General features: G+C 47.2%; 1 protein-coding gene across 2 annotated transcripts in view; it reads right to left on the bottom strand.

The window, feature by feature from the left end:
• The window catches only part of ZMYM2 (zinc finger MYM-type containing 2), a gene marked incomplete at both ends in the record, with an annotated part of 113028 nt that extends 95656 nt beyond the window's left edge, over positions 1 to 17372 (bottom strand). The window contains 2 exons of one of the 2 annotated variants that reach the window (XM_080690121.1): positions 16146 to 16214; positions 17217 to 17349. Of the gene's footprint in view, positions 1 to 16145; positions 16215 to 17216 lie in introns of both variants that reach the window. The other variant, XM_080690122.1, reaches the window with a different exon arrangement.
• Positions 17373 to 18655: the final 1283 nt, after the last annotated feature.

Here is an 18655-nt window from a genome sequence, read left to right as displayed (position 1 = left end):
GTGCGCCACCATGCCCGGCTACCACTAAAGATTTTAAAAATTAAAGTGTAAAGGCAGGCATGGTGGTGCACACTTGTAATTCCAGTATTTAGGAGTCTGAGACAAGAGGATCATGTAGGTTCAAATCCAGCCTCAGCTACTTAGTGAGGCTTTCGGCAACTTAAAGGCCCAGTTTTCAAATAAATACAAAATAGGTATGAGAGTATAGCCCGGAGGCAGATAGCCCTGGGTTCCATCCTCAGTACCACAAAAGAAGAAGAAGAAGAAGAAGAAGAAGAAGAAGAAGAAGAAGAAGAAGAAGAAGAAGAGGAGGAGGAGGAGGAGGAGGAGGAGGAGGAGGAGGAGGAGGAGGAGGAGGAGGAGGAGGAGGAGGAAAAAAAAAAACTGAAGTCTAACCTGGACATGGTGGTGGACACTTGTAACCCCAGTACTTGGGAGACTGAGACAGGAGGATCGCAAATTCAAAGCCAACCTCAGCAACTTAGCGAGGCTCTCAGCAACTGAGTGAGACAGGATGCCCCTGGGTTCCATCTCCAGTACCAATAAAAAATAATAAAGTAAGAAAATAAAAATTGGAGCCAGGTGTGGTGGCCCGTGCTTGTAATCCCAGTACTTAGGAGGCTGACACAGGAGGATTTGGGGATTTGTGGCCCTCTGCAACTGACACCCTGTTTCAAAATAAATTGAGCTGGGCATATAGCTCTGAGGTAGAATATCCCTGGGTATAATCCCCAGTACCACAAAAATAAAAAAAAAATTAAAATTAAATCTGAATAATACCTTTGGTACAAAATTCACTTCAGTTTGTTTTTTGGTTTTAGGGTTTTTTTTGTGTGTGTGTGTGTGGTACTGGGGTTCCTGGAAACCCTTCTACCTCTGGGTTACACTCCCAGACCTATTTTTTATACTTATTTTTTATTTGGAAACCGGGTCTCTTAAGCCAGCGTGGCTGGCTTCGAGCCTATGCAATCCTCCTGTGTCTGCCTCCCAAGTGCCGGGATTACAAGCGTGCACCACCACGCCCGGCCACTTAAGTTTTTAAATACAAGTTCAGCAATTTGGTTAAAGTTAACAGTTATTTAGTGGTTATCACAGGGCAAATATACATGCTAGTTAAACATTACAAAAAAAATCACAGAGCAGAATAACTATCATACCTCTATTCTGAAGATTAAAAAAGATTCTCAAAAGTAAAGTAAGGGCTTGCCAGCATGGTGGCCCACTCTTGTAATCCCAGCCTCAGCTAATTAGTGAGGCCCTTTAAAACTCAGTGAGGCCCTTTTTCAAAATAAAGAATAAAAAATTGAGTCCAGGGTGTAGCTGGGAGGTAAAATGCCCCTGGGGTCAATTCCCAAGTACAGAAAAAAAAAAAAAAAAAAAAAGAAAAAAATAAGTGAAGTAAACTAGCAACGCATGATGGTGCATGTCTAAAATACTAGTACTTGGTAGGCTGAGACAAGAGGTTCACAGGTCCCAAGCCTGCCTCAGCAAGGCCCTCAGCAACATAGAAGCAACTCATTTCAAAATAAAAATAAAATGGGACTGGAGGTATGGCTCAGAGGTAGACTGAACCCCTGGGTTCAATTCCTAGTAACAAAACAAAACAAAAAAACTGCCCTAGGCGACAGCCAGAAAGCAGAATTCAGTTTAAATAGACATAACTAACATAAAATTAAGTATTAAACAGTTAATACAAATCAACACAACTTTGATTAATTTTTTAATTTATTTATTTGGTAGTAGGGATTGAACTGAGGAATGTTCTACCTCTAAGCTAGCACTCCAGCCCTATTTTGTGTGTGTGTGTGTGTGTGTGGTACTGGGGATGGAACCCAAGGGCATTCTCCCACATACCCTATACATATTTTTTATTATTTTGAGAGAGTTCCACTGAGTTGCAAAGAGCCTAAGTAGCTGAGTCTGTTCACAAACTGCAATCCTCCTGTCTCAGCCTCCCAAATGCTGGAATAACAAGTATGCACCACCACACCTGGCTTCCAGCACTAGTTTTTATTCTGTTTTGAAATAGGGTCTCATTGAGTTGCAAAGGGCCTCACTAAGTAGCTGAGGCTGTATGCAAACCATGATCCTCCTGTCTCAGCCTCCCAAGTGATATTATTTTTTTATTTTAAAATAGTCTTACTAAGTTGCTGAGATAGGTCTGGAAACTGTATAAAACTGCATTCCCACATAAGTTGATATTTTTGTTGTTTTTTGTGTCAACAGGGATTGAACATGTAGAGAGGCATTCTACCTCTGAGTTACACCCTCAGTCCTATTTTTTTTCTTTTTTTTTTTTTTTTATCTTTTTTGCATTATTGGTGATGGAACCCAGGGGCAGTGTACCTCAGAGCTAAACCCTAAGCCCTATTTTTTAATTCTTTATTTTGAAACGGTCTCGCTAAGTTGCAGAGGGCCTCACTAAGTAGTTGAGGCTAGTTATGAACCACGATCCTCCCATCTCAGCCTCCCAAATGCTGGATTACAAGCATGCGTGCTACCACACCTAGGACCTAGGTATATTTTTCTTCCTTTTTTTTTTTTTTTTTTTTTCAGTACTGGGGATGGAACCCAGGGGCATTCTAATGACAAGTGACATCCCCAGCCTTATTTTTTATTCTTTATTTTGAAACAGGGTCTCACTGAATTGCAAAGAGCCTCATAAGTAGCTGAGACTGGCTTCGAACCTGTGCAATCCTCCTGTCTCAACCTCCCAAATGCTGGGATTATAAGTGTTCGCCATCAAGCCCAGCTTATTCTTTATTTTGAAACAGTCTCAGTGTGTTGCAAAGGGCCTCAATAAGTAGAGCTGAGGCTGTCAGTAAACAGTGTTCCTCTTGACTCAGCCTCCCAAATGCTGGGATTACAAACGTGCAAAACCTGTCTTATTTTTTGAAACAGGGTCTCATATACTGCTGACAACCTCTCCAACCTGGTAAGGCTGACCTGAACCTACAATCCTCCTGTCTTAGCCTACCAAGTACTGAGAGTATAGGCATCACCACATCTGGCTTATTTTAAATTTTGAAATGTTGCCTCATTAAATTACCAAGGGCCAGACTAACTTGCTGAGGTTGTCCTCATAGCTGGTAACCTCCTGCCTCAGAATCCCAAGTACTGTATTATACAGTTCAGGTACATGCAACCAAACCCAGATGACAGACTGATTGGTACTGGGGATGAAACCCAGGGGCATTCTACCTCCGAGCTACACCCCCAGCCCTAATTTTACTCCTTATTATGAAAAAGGGTCTGAGTTGCAGAAGGCCTCACTAAGTAGCTGAGGGTGTCTGCAAACAGCAATCATCCTCTCTCAGCCTCCCAAATGCTGGGATTACAAGCACCCAGCTAATGACAGACTTAACTTAAAAAAAAAAAAAAAAAAAAAAAAATCAAGCCAGGCATGATGGTGCATACTTGTAATCCCAGCACTTGGGAGGCTGTGACAGGAGGATCCCACAGGTTTGAAGCCGGCTTCAGCTGCTTAGTGAAGTTCTCAGGAACTTAGTGAGACCCTGTTTCCAAATAAAGTATAAAATAGGTCTTAGAGTATAGCCCAAAGGTAGAAAAGCCCCAGGTCCCAACCCAGTACCACTAAAAAGAGAAAAACATAAACTAAGCCACGTGTGGTAGTGCATGATGTACTTCCAGTACTTGGGAGGCTGAGATAGGAGAATTGCAGGTGCCATGCCAGCCACAGCAACTTAGTGAGGCTCTCAGCAACTTAGCAAGACCCTATTTCCAAATAAAACATAAGGCCAGAGCTGGGCGTGGTGGCACACACTTGTAATCCCAGCATTTGAGAGGCTGAGACAGGAGGATTACAGTGCAAAAGCAGCCTCAGCTACTTAGAAAGGCCCTTTGCAACTCGGTGAGACCCTGTTTCAAATAAAGAATAAGCTGGGTGTGGTGGCGCATGCTTGTAATCCCAGCTTTTAGGAGGCTGACACAGGAGGATCGAGGTCAAGGACAGCCTCACAGCTACTAAGTGAGGCCCTTTGCAATTCAATGAGATCCTGTTTCAAAATAAAGAATAAAAAATAGGGCTGAGGGTGTGGATAGGAGGTAAAATGCCCCTGGCTTCCATCCCCAGTACCACACACACACAAAAAAAAGAAAGAAGAGAAAGAAGGAAAGTATAAAAAAAAAAAAGAAAAAAAATCAAAAATAGGGCTGGGGGTGTAGCTCAGAGGTTGAATACCCTTGGGTTCCATCTGCAGTTCCTTGCAAAAAATAAATTAAAATAAAGCCAGGTGTGGCAGTGCATGCTTGTAATCCCAGAATTCTGGTAGGGGAGACTGCAGGATTGCAGTTCCCAAACAGCCTCAGCTATTTATTTAGTAGTGAGGCCCTTGGCAACTCAGTGAGCCCCTGTTTAAAAAATAAAGAAAACACTAAGCTGGGCATGGTAGCGCACATCCCCAGTACCACACAAAAATTAATTAATTAGCTAATTAATAAAATAGGGCTGGGGGTGTCACTTGAAGGTAGAATGTCTCTGGGTTCCAACACCAGTACCACAAGAAAAAAAAAAAAAACACACAACATACTCAAACTTAGACACAACCAAGCAGTGATCACTAAGAAACTATAACAATGCACATTAGCTATTAATATCCCATCAAAGCCAGACCTGGAGCATGCTTGTAATCCCAGTACTTGGAAGACTGACACAGGAGGATCAAGGTTCTCAGACAGCCTCAGCTACTTAGTGAAGCCCTGTGCAAGATGGTGAGACCCTGTTTCAAAATAAAAAAACCGGCTGGGCGTGGTGGCGCACTCTTGTAATCCCCACGCTTGGGAGGCTGAGACAGGATTGCACAGCTTCGAAGCCAGCCTCAGCTACTTAGTGAGGCTCTCAGCAACTTAGTGAGACCATTTCCAAATAAAAATATAAAATACGTACAGGAGTATAGAGTGGAGGTAAAAAGCCCCTGGGTTCTACCCTCAGTACCACAATAAATAAATAACCAGAGCCGGGGACAGGGAGCACACTTGTAATCCCAGCATTTGGGAGGCTAAAACAGGATGATACGGTTCAAAGACACTAGAGAGGCCCTTTGCAACTCAGGGAGACCCTCTTTTGAAATAAAGAATAAAAAATAGGGCTGAAGGTGTAGCTCAAAGGTACACTGTCACTGGGTTCCATCCCCCGTACCACAAAATAAAGTAAAATAAAATAAAAATCCAGGCTGAGCCGAACGTGGTGGTGGCTCACACTTGTAATCCCTGCTTGGGAGGCAGAGACAGGAGGATCGCACAGGTTCAAAGCCAGCCTTTTTATTTGTTTCCAAATAAAATATAAAATAGGTCTGGGAGTGTAGCCCGGAGGTAGAAGGGTTCCATCCCCAGCACCACCAAAATAAAAATAAAAATAATAAAATAAAATAAAAACAGGCTGAATGTGTAGCTCGCCGTTATATTCCCAATTTCAATCCTCAATACCACCAAAAATTAAATAAGGACACTTAAACCAGGTGTGGGCACACACTTGTAATCCCAGTACTTGGGAGGCTGAGACAGGAGGTTCAGGTTCCTGGCCAGCCTCAGCAACTTAGTGAGGCCCTGTGCAACTTAGTGAAACTGTTTCAAAATAAAAATCTGAGGTATGGTGCCCCAAGTTTATAATCCCAATATAATCCCAGTATGTGGGTTCACGGCCAGCCTCAGCTACTCAGTAAGGCCTTCTGCAACTTAGTGAGGCCCTGTTTCAAAATAAAAAAATGAAAAATAGAGCCAGACATGGGGACGCAGGCTTGTAATGCGTACACTTGTAATCTAAGCATTTGGGGGCTGAGATGGGAGGATCACAGGTTCACAGCCACAGCTACTCAGTGAAGCCCTCTACAACTCAGTGATACCCTGTTGCAAAATAAATAATAAAGCCAGGTGGTGGCTTATGCTTGTAATCCCAGCATTCTGAAGGCTGAGACTGGAAGATTGCAGTTCCCAGACAGCCTCAGCTACTTAGTGAGGTCCTCTGTTACTTATTGAGACCCTGTTTCAAAATAAAGAATAAAAAATAGGACTGGGGGTGTAGCTCAAAGGTAGAATGCCCCTGGGTTCCATTCCCAGTACTGCAAAATAAAGAAAGAATAAAAAATAAGGCTGGGGGTATAGCTAGGAGGTAGAATGCCCCCAGGTTCCATTCCCAGTACCACAATAAATAAATAAAAAGCCAGGTGTGGTGGCACACAACTATAATTCCAGTACTTGAGAGCCTGAGACAGTTCGATTGTAGGTTTGAGGACAGCCTCAGCAAGTAGTAAGACTTTCACCAACCTAATGAGATGCTGTTTCAAACAAAAATAAAGTAGGGCAGAAGTGTAGTTCGGCAGTAGAATGCCCCTCATCTACTTAGTGAGGCCTTCTGCAATTTAGTGAGACCTTATTTCAAAATAAAGAATAAATGTAAAGCCTACCGGTTGTAATCCCAGGTTGAGAGAGGAGGATCCCACAGGTTCAAAGCCATCCCAGTGCTTGGAAGGCTGAGACAGGAGGATTGCACAGGTTCAAAGCCAGCCTCAACCTAGTGAGGCTCTCAGCAACTTAGTGAGACCATTTCCAAATAAAATATAAAATAGGTCTGGGAGTATAGCCCGAAGGTAGAAAAGCCCCCTGGGTTCCACCCCCAGTACCACCAAAAAAAAAAATAATAATAAAAAAATAAAAAAAAGAATAAATGAAGCTCAGAGGTAGAATGCCCCTGGGTACAATCCCCAGTACTGCAAAAAAAAATTTTTTTTAATAAAAGTATATTATTTTAAAGGAACTTAGATATTCTGGAGGACAGAGCATTCCCGCACTTGTAAACTAATAAAAGAGCAAGCAGAAGATAGAAAAAATCCAAATCTATCTAGCAACCACCACAAATACACCACTGCGTACCAGTGGTAGCAACAAATTCTTGTCACTTGTTCCATACCCACAGGCTGATTGCAATTACTATTAACCTACTGTTGGGCACTTAACTACTCTTTACCATTTTACCTAGGCCTCATACATGGTAGGCAAGTGCTATACTGACGTACACCCTAGCACCCCTGCTCTTAATTTTTTATTTTGAAACAGTGCCTCACTAAATTACTGAGGCTGGCTGTAAATCAGCAATCCTGTCTCAGTTTCCCAAGTACTGGGATTCAAGGCCTGCACCACTGTGCCAGCTTCACAACCCTTTTTCAACCATGGATAGTGTGATGCCATTTGACAAATTTTTCCTTCCAACAAAGAAACACATAATACCTTATTAAGGGCAAAGATTCACTTTGTCTCAATAGCACTGTTTTTGTATGTTGCTCTTGTTCAAAGTAGTATTACACAATGGCAGTATGAGAAACTCCATAGCCACCAAGTAGGAAAAGATGCTCTTTTCTTCAGCTGCTGTGAGAAACCTCAGTGATTCAGGGCATCCAGCCTAGCCAGGTGTGGGAAAGCATACCTGCAATCCCAGTACCTGAGAGGCTGAGACTCAAGGATTCCAAGTTCCAGGCTACCTCAGCAACTTAGGCAGACAAATAAACCGGGTGTGGTAACACATGCTTGTGATCCAAGTACTTCGAAGGCTGAGACATGTTAACAGCCAGCCTCAGCTACTTAGTGAGGCCCTCCACAACTTAGTGAGACTGTTTCAAAATAAAGAATGGCCGGGCTTGATGGCCCGCGCCTATAATCCAGTACTTGAAAAACTAAGACAGAATCACAGGATCTCAGAATCAAGGCCAGCCTCAGCTACTTAGGGAGGCCCTCTGCAACTTATTGAAACCCTGTTTCAAAAATAAAGGCCAGGCGTGGTGGTGCTTGTATCTCAGCATTTGGGAGGCTGAGACCAGAGGATTGCGGTTCCCGGACAGCCTCAGCTACTTAGTGAGGCCCTCTGCAACTTAGTGAGACCCTGTTTCAAAATAAATAAAAAATAGGTCAAGGGGTGTAGCTCAGAGGTCAAATGCCCCTGGGTTTCATCCCAAGACCCGAGAGAGAAAAAAAAAAAAAAAAAAAAAAAAAAAGAATAAAGCCATGTTTGTAATCCTAGCATTTGGGAAGCTGAGACAGGTAGATAGAGGTTTGCCGACAAGCCTCAGCTACTTAGTGAGGTCCTGTTTTTTTATTCTTTATTTCAAAATAAAAGATAAAAAATAGAGCTGGGGGTGTAGCTCAGAGGTAGAATGTCCTTGGGTTCCATCCTCAGTACCACAAAAAAAGAAAAAAAATAAAAAAATAGGGTTGGGGTGTAGTTCAGAGGCAGAATGTCCCTGGGTTCAATTCTCAGTACTGCAACAAAGAAACAAATAAATAGGGCAAGAAGTATAGTTCAATTACCAGTACAAAAAAAAAAAAAAAAAGTAAAGTCTGAGAGAGGATGATTGCAGATTTGCAGCCAGCCTCAGCTACTTATGAGCCTCTCCAACTTAGTGAGACACTGTTTCAAAATAAGGAATAAATAAACAGGGCTGGGGGTATACCTTAGAGACAGAATTTTCCTAAATTCAACCACCAGTACAACCAAAAAAAAAAAAGTGGACTTGGTGGCATATGCTTGTAATCCCAGTATTTGGAAGACTGATACAGAAGGATTGCCAAATTCAAGACCAGTCTCAGCTACTTAGTGAGACCCTCCACAACTTAGTGAGACTTTGTTTCAAAATAAAGAAAGGATTGATGTGGTAGCAAACAATTGTAAACTGGGTACTTGGGAAACTGAAACAAGAGGATTGCAGGATCACAGCCAGCCTCAGCTACTTAGTGAAGCCCTCTGCAATTTAGGAAGACCCTGTTTCAAAAATATATACCATCAAGCCGGGCGTAGTGGTACACGCTTGTAATCCCAGCATTTGGGAGGCTGAGTGAGGCCCTCTGCAACTCAGTGAGACTCAATTTCAAAATAAAGAATAAAAATAGGGCAGGGGGTGTAGCTTGGAGGTTAAATGCCTCTGAGTTCCATCCCCAGACCAGCACAAAAAAAAAAATTGGTGTGTATATATATATAATCAAAAAATATATACCATCAAGCCAGGCATGGTGGCACATGCTTGTAATCCCAGCAGAGGCAGAGATAGGAAGATCTGGCCAGCCTCAGCTACTTAATGAGGTACTTTGCAACTTAGCAAGACCCTGTTTCAAAATAAAAGAATGAAAAATGGAGCTGGGAAGTGTAGCTCAGAGGTAGAATATCCCTGGGTTCCATCCCCAATAACGAAAAAATACACACATACACACACACACACACACACACACACACACACACACACACCATCAACAATGCATTAAAGAATGCCATAACACTGCAAAGGTTGGTGTGTGTGTGTGTATGTATGTGTGTGTGTGTGCGCGTGCTTAAACCCAGGGGCATTCTACCTCTGAACAACATCCCCAGCCCTATTTTACTTTTATTTTTATTTTGCAACAGTTTTGCTCGGTTGATTAGTCTCACTACTTGCTAAGTCTGGCCTGTAACCTACAATCCTCCAGTCTCAGCTTTGCAAGTACTAGAATAACAGGCTTTTGTCACCACACCCAAATTTTTTTGTGTGTGTGGTTCTGGGGATGGTACCCAGGGGCATTCTACCTCCAAGCTACATCCCTAACCCTATTTTTTTACTCTTTATTTTGAAACAGGGTCTAAGTAGCAGAAGGCCTCACTAAGTAGCTGAAGCTAGCCTTAAACCTAAAATCCTCCAGTCTTAGCCATCGCCCAAGTACCCAGCTTACAAGCATGTGCCACCACGCCTGGCTTTTTTTTTTTTTTTTTTCTTAATATAAGGGATTGAACACAGGAGTATACTACCTGAACTACTTTCTTAGCCCTATTTTTTTTTTTTTTTTGCAGTACCAGGGATGGAACCCAGGGGTATTTATTCTACCTTCAAGCTACACCCCCTATTTTTTATTCTTTATTTTGAAACAGGGTCTCACTGAGTTGCAAATGGCCTCACTGAGTAGTAGATGAGGCTGTCCAAGAACCATGATCCTCCTGTCTCAGCCTCCCAAATGCTGGGATTACAAGTGTGCACTACCACACCCAGCTCATCCCGATCCCTATTCTATTTTTATTTTGGTTTTGTCGTGTGTGTGTGTGTGTGTGTGTGTGTGTGTGTGTGTGTGTGTTAGTAGTAATAGTAGTAGTAGTGGAGATTGAACCCAGGGGCATTCTACCACTGAGCTACATCCCCACCCCCATTTATTTTGTTCTTTATTTTGAAACAGGGTCTCACTAAATTGCAGATGGCCTCACTAACTAGCTGAGGCTGGCCACAAACCTGTGATCCTCCTGTCTCAGCCACCCAAGTACTGGGATCACAAGCATGTGCCACCATGCATCCGGTTCTATTTTTATTTTGGAAGAGTATGGCTAAGTTACTGAGATTGACCTTGAACCTGTGATCTTCTCCCCAAAGTACAGGTATCACAGATGATGGAACCCAGGGGCATCCAACATCAGAGCTACACTCCCAGCTCAATTTTATTTTTTATTTTTGAAACAGGGTCTAAGTTGCGGAGGGCCTCACTAAGTAGCTGAGGCTGGCAGCAAACAGTGATCCTACAGTCTCAGCCTCACAAGTACTGGGATTACAAAAAAGCAAGTGCCACTACCATTGGCACTGCCAAGTTTTTGCGGGTTTTTTTGAGTACTTGAGATGAAACCCAGGAGCATTCTACCTTCAAGTTATACCCCCAGTCCCATTTTTTATTCTTTACTTTGTAACAGGGTCTCCCTGAGTTGCAAAGATCCTCACTAAGTAGCTAAGGCTGGCTGCAAATCATGATCCTCCTTTCTCTGCCTCCCAAATGCTGGAATTACAAGCATGCACCACTATGTCCGCTTTCTGTGAAGTTTTTTTTTTTTTTTTTTTTTGGTGTGTGTGTGTGTGTGTGTGTGTGTGTGTGTGTGTGTGTGTGTGGTATTGGGGTTCCTGGAAATCCTTCTACCTCTGGGCTACACTCCCAGACCTATTTTTATATTTTTTATTTGGAAACAGGGTCTCTTAAACCAGCGAGGCTGACTTGAACCTGCACGATCCTCCTGTCTCCACCTCCCAAGCACGGAGATTACAAGCGTGCGCCACCACACCCAGTACTGTGAAGTATTTTTAACTGTTAAAATAATTTCTAAACCAGGTGTGATGGCGCACACTTATAATTCCAGCATTTGGGAGACTGAGACCTGAGGATTGTGGTTCATGGACAGCTTCAGCTACTTAGTGAGGCCCCCTGCAACTTAGTGAGACCCTGTTTCTAAATAAAGAATAAAAAATAGGCTGGGTATGTAGCCTGGAGGTCAAACGCCCCTGGAGTCCATCCCCAGATCCGCAAATGATAATACCAAGCCAGGCATGGTATCTCCAGTACTGCAAAAAAAATAATAATAATAATTTCTACCCAAGAATGGTGGCACACGCTCGTAATCCCATTACTTGAGAGGCTAAGAAAGGAGGATTGCAGGTTCAAAGCTGCTGTGGCAACTTAGCAAAGCTCTTAGCAACCTAGTGAGAATGTTTCAAAATAATAAAATCGGACTAGGGATGTAGCTGGGACGTTAACTATCTCTGGGTTCAATCTCCAGCACCAAAAAAAAAAAAAGAATACAAAAATGAAGCTGGGGCCAGTAGTGGTGGCCCACGTTTGTATCCCAGGATTTGGGAGGCTTAGACAGGAAGATCATGGTTCACGGACAGCCTCAGCTCTTAGTGGGGCCTTTTGCAACTCAGTGAGACCCTGTTTCAAAATAAAGAAGAAAAAACAGGGTTGGGGTACAGTGCAGACATAGAATGCCCCTGGGTTCAATCCCCAGTACCATAAAAAAAAAAAAGAGAGAGAGATAGCACGCGCGCACTGGGCATACAGCTCGAGGGCAGAATGTTCCTGGGTTCAATACACAGTACTGCCAAAAAATAAAAAAGAAACTTCAGGAGACCCTGTTTGTTTTGGGCACTAGAGTTTGAACACAGGGACATTCCACCTCTGAGCTACACCCCCACCTCTAATTTTTTATTTTGAAAGTGAGTCTAAGTTGCAGAGAGCCTAAGTAGCTGAAGCTGGCCACGAACCCACAGTCCTCCTGTCTCGGCCTCCCAAGTACTAGGATTCCAAGTGTGTCACCACGTCCAGCTCAAACCATAAATTTTTTTCAAGTTTTATTTTTTTGGTGTGTGTGTGTGACACTGGGGTTTTTGGAAACCCTTCTACCTCCGGGCTACACTCCCAGACACCACATTATATATATATATAATGTATATATATATATACACATATATATATAATTTGGAAACAGGGTCTCTTAAGCCAGCAAGGCTGGCTTCGAACCTGCGTGATCCTCCTGTCTCCGCCTCCCAAGCAAGGGGATTACAAGCGTGCGCCACTACGCCTGTCACATTTTTTATTCTTTAGTTTAAAATAAGTTCTCACTGAGTTGCAAAGAACCTCACTAAGTAGCTGAGGCTGTCTGTGAACCGCAATCCTTTTGTCTCAGCCTCCGGAATGCTGAGATCTGTTTCCTCCTCTGCAAATTTTTAGAATAAAAGAAATATATATGTAACTGGGAGCCAGACGTGTTGGTGCATGATTGTAATCCCAGCATTTGGGAGGTTGAGACCAGATAATCACGGTTCATGGCCAGCCTCAGCTACTATTTAGTGAGGCCCTTTGCAACACAGTGAGACCCTGTTTCAAAATAAAGAATAAAAAATAGGGCTGAGGGTGTAGCTCAGAGGTCAAATGCCTCTGGGTTCCAAATGCCTCTGGGTTCCATCCCCAGACCCACAAAAAATGTGTGTGTGTGTGTGTGTGTGTGTGTGTGTGTGTGTGTGTGTGTAACTGGGGTTGTGTATATATTTGTGTGTGAACCCAGGGGTATTCTACCCCCAGCCCTATTTTTTTGTTGTTATTTATTCTATTTTTGCGGGTCTGGGGATGGAATCCAGAGGCATTCTACCCACAAGCTACACGCCCTGCTCTATTTTTTATTCTTTATTTTAAAACAGGGTCTCACTAAGTGATGGAGGGCCTAAGTAGCTGAGGCTATCCATGAACCGCGATCCTCTGGTCTCAGCCTCCCAAATCCTAGGATTACAAGCATGCGCCACCATCCCCAGTTATTTACTTATGTATTTATATAAACATATAAGCAAGTAATAAACATATATAATATGCTATTTATTTATATATTTGTTTATGGTACTCGGGGTTGAACCCACAGGCTTTCTACCTCCAAGCTATACCCCAGCCTGATTTTCTTTACTTGCAAACTGGGTCTCCCCATGTTGCTGAGAGCCTCTCTATACTGCCAAGGCTAGCTCTGAGCCTATGATCCTCCTTTTTCAGCCTCCTGAGTACTGAGATTACCATGTCTTTTTTTTTTTTTTTTTCTTTTCTTTTGCGGTACTGGGAATGGAACCCAGGGGCATTCTTCCTCTGAGCTACACCCCAGTTCTATTTTTATTCTTTATTTTGAAACAGGGTCTCACTGAGTTGCAAAAGGCCTCACTAGCTGAGGCTGTCTGAGAACTTCGATCTTCTGGTCTCAGCCTCTTAAATGCTGGGACTACAAGCCGGCTCAACCAGGACTGGCTTGTTCTTCATTTCTGAAACAAGGACTCACTAAGTTGCTGAGGGCATGGACTAAGTAGCTCAAACTGGTCACAAACCCACGATTCTCCTATCTCAGCCTCCCAAGTACTGGGAATACAAGCATGGGCCACCAAGCCTGACTTATTTTGAAACAGGGTCTCTGTAAATTGTTGAGGCTGGCCACAAACCTACAATCTTTATGTCTTAACCTCCCAAGTACAACAATACCAGTACTATACACTGCTATAACACCGGGTGTTATCACTGTTTTTTTTCTTTTCTTTTCTTTTCTTTTTTTTTTTTTGCAGTGTTGGAGATGGAATCCAGGGGCATTCTACCTCTGAGCTATACCCCCAGCCCTATTTTTTATTCTTTATTTTAAAACAGGGTCTCAGCCGGGCGTGGTGGCGCACGCTTGTAATCCCCGCGCTTGGGAGGCAGAGACAGAAGGATCACGCAGGTTCAAAGCCAGCTGCGCATGCTGGCTGGCTTAGGAGACCCTGTTTCCAAAAAAAAGGTAAAAAATAGGTCTGGGAGTGTAGCCCGGAGGTAGAAGGGGTTCCAGGAACCCCAGTACCACCAAAAAAAAATAAATAAATAAAAATAAATAAATAAATAAAATGGTCTCACTGAGTTGCAAAGAGCTCAAGTAGCTGAGGCTATCCAATAACCGCAAACCTCCTGTCTCAGCCTCCCAAATGCTAGGATTAGAAGCCTGTGCCATCACACCGGGTTTATCACTGAGATTTTTTTTTTTTTTTTTTTGGTGGTACTGGGGTTCCTGGAAACCCTTCTACCTCCGGGCTACACTCCCAGACACCGATTTTTTATATTTTTATCTGGAAACAGGGTCTCTTAAGCCAGCGAGGCTGGCTTCGAACCTGCACAATCCTCCTGTCTCCGCCTCCCAAGCACAAGGATTACAAGCATGTGCCATCATGCCCAGCTGTTTTGGTTTTTTTGTAGTATAGGGAATTGAAACCAGGGGCATTCTACCTGTGAGCTACACCCCAGCCCTATTTTTTATTCTTTTATTTCAAAACAGTGTCTCACTGAGTTACAAGGGGCCTCACTAAGTAGTAGCTGAACTGAGGCTGTCCGCGAACTGGGATCCTCCTGTCTCAGCCTCCCAAATGCTGGGATTACAAGCACGTGACATCACGCTTGGCCTATCACTGAGTTGTTTTTTTTTGTTTGTTTGTTTGTTTGTTTTGTGGTACTGGGGTTCCTGGAAGCCCTTCTACCTCTGGGCTACACTCCCAAACCTATTTTTACATTTTTATTTGGAAACAGGGTCTCCTAAGCCAGCGTGCACGGCTGGCTTCGAACCCGTGCGATCCTCCTGTCTCTGCCTCCCAAGCGCGGGGATCACAAACGTGCGCCACCATGCCCGGCTATCACTGAGTTTTTAAAGTATGAACTCACTTAATATATGTTAAAAATTCATTTGAGGAGCCAGACATTGTGGCCCACATATGTATCCCAGTACTTGGGAGGCTGAGACAGGTTTATGGTCAACCTCAGCAACTTAGGCCATCTGCAACTTATTGGAGAGCTGGTTTCAAAATAAAAAGACAAAACAGGTCTGGAGATACAACTTGGGAGGTAGAATATACTGGGTTCCATCTCCAGTACCAACACCCAAAATAAAAATTAGTTTAAACCAGGTGTAATGGCCCATGCCTGTAAGCCCAGTATTTGGGAGGCTGAGACAGAAGGAGCACAGGTTTGAGGGCAGCCTCACCAATTTAACTGTGCCCTCAGAAACTACCTAGGAAGATCCCATTTCAAACTAAAAAATAAAATAGGGTTAGGGGTGTAAGTCAGGGGCAAAATGCCCCAGGGTTCAACCCCCAGTACCACACACAAACACATACACAAGAAAAAAGGTAATTCCGGGGTACACATCCAAAAATGACTCTGAAGTGAAAACTAATCGACAATCAATATGAAGACTACAAGTATCTAGAGCAGCAGACTGATCTGATCAGCATCCTGGGTCATGAAATAAGATGGCAGACACTAGAGGAGTGGATAGCACCAACTCACTATCCTAAGCAAAGGCGTGAAAAAGACCTAGTAACTCATGACCTTAAGATCTGAAATCTGTTTTGCATCACACACACACACACACAAACACACACACACACACACACACCCAAAAAAAAAAAAACCCACAACATTGGGTTTCGAATCTTATATCCATTGTGAAGGATAAAGATGTTAAAAATGGTTTCACGCATAACATTTACAACGAAATGCCGTCACTTCCCACTTTGGAACTCTAGAGGGCACCAGAAATATGCCCTCCTTCGCACCACCCCTCCTCCCGGGTAACGTGAGCAGCTGCAGAAGCCAGTCGTCTGGTTGCTGAGGTTGGTATTGCAGCCACAGGAGGGATGTTTGCAGCGGTGCAAACAGCAGCGCCCACTCCCAGCTGCTACACCAGCTATTACCCAGGCTTCGCCTTGAGGGCAGCTGCCACCCAAGGGAACGCTCCTCCCCCTCAAAACAACCGGGAGGGTCTAGAAGAACCCCGACAACGGCCTCTACAAAGAGCAACAAATTGGGGGCAAAGAACTCACAATGGGGGTGTTTTCCTCCTCACTTTCTGCCAAAGATGCACGAGAGAGGGTTGCAGGCGATTCCTGGCCCTGGGATGAGAGAAGAAAAAGAAAACTCGGTCAAGAACGCCCGATGTGGGAACGCGGAGGCTCCTCCAGCAGAAGGAGGCAGAGAGGGAGGTCAAGGAGCTCCGACCATTATCACCTCCCGCCCCAAGCACAACAGCCCCCTCCACTGTGTAGGAAGCCTAACAACGCAAAATGAAGACAAACCCCATGCTAAAAGCAAAATCTGGAGGGGAGGGGCCTCAGGGCATCAAGCCTGCTCCTGGGAACGAGAGGGAAGGGCACACACTGCCCCGACGCCAGTAAGGGACTTTTATTCGCTCTAAATTTGCCCACCCTGCGCCATCCTCGTGGCTCTTGACATTAATATCGAGGAGAGGCACGGCTCACGTCACCATCGGGGCACTTAAGGCCCATAATTGCCCCAAGCAGTTGCCCTGGGCCGGAGGTTTGCCCCCCCTGCAGTCGGCGACCGGCAGCGCTGCCTCCCCGTCCGCCATTAGAGACCCAGCCAAACAATACGTGAGGAGCCCGAGTCGCGCCGCGCCGCGCCCGGGAAAAGAGGAGAGGAGAGGCGCGAGTAGGGACCGCCGGCATCGCAGCGGTCCGCACCCCAGGAAACTTGGGGACCCCGCCTCGGGCCGACAGGGCGGCAGCGCAGCCCACGAGCGGGAGGCCGCCCGCGCCCCTCCCCCGGCCCCGCCGCCGCCGCCGCCGCCGCCGCGACAGGAAAACACCGCGGTCGCCCGCGCCCCCCGCCCGGCCGCCTCACCCCGCCGCCCTCGGCCGCAAGCCCGGCCCGCGACGCCAGCGCCGTCCCCGCAGCCCCGAGGCCCGACGCGCCCGCCGCCACGGCGGCCGCCGCCGGGGATTACGCCCGGGCCGGGGGAGGCTCCGGAGCTGCCCTCACCATCTCCGCCTCCCCGGCCGCCTCCGCCTCCGCCTCCGCCTCCCGAGGCTGCGCTCGCCCGGCCGCCCCCGCCCGCCGCCGCCCCGCGCTGCAAAGACGCCGGGGGCCAGCCTCACCCGGTGCTGGCTGCGGCTCCGCGGAGCGAACCTCCCCTCCCCCGGCCCACCCCCCTTCGGCGACGCGCACAACTCCGCTCCGTCCAGTCCCGGCTTTAGCGCTGGTGAGGAGGAGGCGGAGGCGGAGGCGGCGGCGCGGCTGAGCCCCGGGACGCCCCGCCCTCGGCGCGCTCATTGGCCGCCGCCGGAGGCGGGCCGGGGCGCCGCGGGCACGGCCATTGGCTAAGGCGGCCTTCCTTCAGGGCGCCCTCCGTGGGGTGGGCCGAGCGGCTGCCCGTCACGGGCGGGCCCCGCCCCGCCCCGCCTGCCGCCCCGCTCCCCCCGCGCCGGCGCGGCGCTCCGGCCGGTCCCCTCCCCTCGAAGCCCCCGCCCCACCCGCCCCCACCCCGGGGGCCGCCGGGGTCAGAGCCCGGGCCTCGCAGCCTCGCGGCCCCCGCTCGCCTCCCGCCGCCCCCGGCCCGGGCTTCTCGGCGGCGGCCGTCCGAGTGATCGCGGCGAGGCCGCCCGCCCTCGCCCGTCGCCCAGCTGCTCGCCCGGGGACGGCGCGGCCTCGGTGTCCCCGTCGTCCCCGCGCAGGCCCGGCGCCCACGAGCGCGGTGGGGGGATTGCAGCCGGTGGGCGGCGGGCCGGACGCTCGGGGCCGCGGGCCCTCCACCCTGGCCTCGCCGCGCCTCGCCGGCGGGGACCGGTCTCCGCCGCTCGGCATGGCTGCGGGGAGAAGGCGACGTCCTCCATCTTGTCGGGACTGCGGGGCACTGGGACCGGCCAGAGTCGAGCCCCGAGGGACCGGACACTCGTCCCGAGCAGCCGGCCTGGAGGCGGCGCGGGGACGCCCGCTGCCCCCCATCTCAAGATGGAGGGGCCTGGACGCCCGGGAGTCGGCTGCGCCGTCGACGGTCGCTCGGCAGCCCAGCGCGGCCCTGCTGGCTCCACGGCGCCCGGCCTCGGGTCGACGGAGCGCCCGCGCCACCGCTCCCACCCTGCAGCCCCGGCGCGCGAGCCCGGCCGGTGCCCGGGACGCTGCGGCCCCGTTAGAGTGCCCACCACGAGGGTCCGCTCTTTTGTTCTTCGTCTACACCTACGTCTTGGGCGGACGTCAGGGTGCCGATTTCCCAGACTCCAGGGGAAGATGAAGTGATGTGTCTCGCCCTAGTGGTGGTTAGGGGGATTACAATCGATGGCGTTGGCCTCTCCCAGAGGTTGGGTGAAGTAGACCTCAACTTCAAGACTGACACCTATTCTTAAGGAGACACGTGGTGTCACAGTAGGACGCTGTACCGAATGATCAACATCAGGTTTTGTTTCTTTTTTTTTTTTTATGGTACTTGGGATTGAACCCAGAGGCATTCTAAATTGCCGAGGGCCTCGCTAAATTGCTGAGGCTAGCTGTGTACCTGCCATCCTCCTGTCTCCACCTACCACCTACTGGGATTACAAGT

This window comes from Muscardinus avellanarius, assembly GCF_963383645.1.
Source record: "Muscardinus avellanarius genome assembly, chromosome: 2".
NCBI classification, from domain to species: domain Eukaryota; kingdom Metazoa; phylum Chordata; class Mammalia; order Rodentia; family Gliridae; genus Muscardinus; species Muscardinus avellanarius.
The sequence above is the reverse complement of the archived record's forward strand: the minus strand, read 5'-3'. Positions and strand labels throughout refer to the sequence as shown.